This window comes from Cebus imitator, unplaced genomic scaffold (genome assembly GCF_001604975.1).
Source record: "Cebus imitator isolate Cc_AM_T3 unplaced genomic scaffold, Cebus_imitator-1.0 Scaffold427, whole genome shotgun sequence".
Classification (NCBI taxonomy): Eukaryota; Metazoa; Chordata; class Mammalia; order Primates; family Cebidae; genus Cebus; species Cebus imitator.
Genome location: NW_016107742.1, coordinates 549,191 through 550,587, shown reverse-complemented (window position 1 = coordinate 550,587; position 1,397 = coordinate 549,191).

Here is a 1,397-nt window from a genome sequence, read left to right as displayed (position 1 = left end):
TTTTTTTTTGACACGGAGTCTTGCTCTGTCGCCCAGGTGGAGTGCAGTGGCACGATCTTGGCTCACTGCAACCTCTGCCTCCCAGGTTCGAGTGATTCTCCTGCCTCAGCCTTCTGAGTAGCCAGGACTACACCCAGCTAATTTTTTGTATTTCTAGTAGAGATGGGGTTTCATCATGTTAGCCAGGATGGTCTCCAGCTTTTGACCTTGTGATCCACCTGCCTTGGCCTCCCAAAGTGCTGGGATTACAGGTGTCAGCCACCGCACCCGACCTACCTCCTTCCTCTGAACTTCCCTTTCCCAAAGGCACGGTGGGGTCTCAGCCCATGGTGGAATCAGGAGTGCCCAGCATGACCTCAGGGGCCCTTCTGCTCTCAGTAATTTTGCTTTCTCACATGCTTTCCCATGATCCTTTCCAGACATGCCCTTTTCTCACTGACTCTTGACTGCAGGCTCAGCTCTGCCCAGGGAACATAAATAAACTTCCAGAATCTTGGGAACTGTGCCACCTTCAAGCTGAGAGGCCTGAGTTCCAGTGGCCTAGGAGCCAATACCTACCTCTCAAGTATGAAGGCCAAATGAGATGCTGCGGAAGTGCTTTGGAAACTAGGAAGGGCCAGAGAAAGGCTGGCTTATATAATTCATTTTTCCTGTTTGGGACCCCTCCCTCAGTCTGGCCCCCAGGTTAGAGCACCCTCTGAGGCTACTCCCTTTGTCTGCAGTGTTTTCTGACCCCCACCGGGGTGTACTTTCCCTGAGGACACTGGACATCTTGTCTTGTTCATTTACCAATCCCCCAAATTCAGCACAACGTGGCACAAAAGGACATTAACTGCTCCTTTCCTCTGCCCTCTCCTGTAGCTTCTGTTCCCTCCTCCCCGGGGTGTCCTTGTCCCTACGTCCTGTTAAGGTCACCATCCTCAGACTGGGTCTGTATCATATGTCTCACATTCATGCTTCGCTCAGGGCTCAGCACGGAGAAAGCACTCAGTAACTGCTGGTGGACAAAGGAAGTTAGTTAGCAGACACCCTTCTTCAGGCTCTGCTTCGCTGAAGGCCTTCCACTGGGAGAGAGCCACACAGCGAGTGGCAATGCTCATATCAAAGCCTTTCCCCTTAGCTACCACCGAGTGCCCAGATGGGCACCCAAAGTACTCTGATCTCTAATTGTTTCCTCTGGAGCAGTGAAGGGCTGGGCAGCAATGAGCAGGGGGATGCAGTGACTGTGTGGCGCTGTGTGTGTGTGTGATGCCATCTGTGTGTGTGTGTGTGTGTGTGTGTGTATGTGTGTGTATGTGTGTGTGTGTGGTGCCGTCTGTGTGTGTGTGTGTGTGTGTGTGTGTGTGTGTGTGTGTGTGTGTCTGTGTGTATGTGTGTGTATGTGTGTGTGTGTGGTG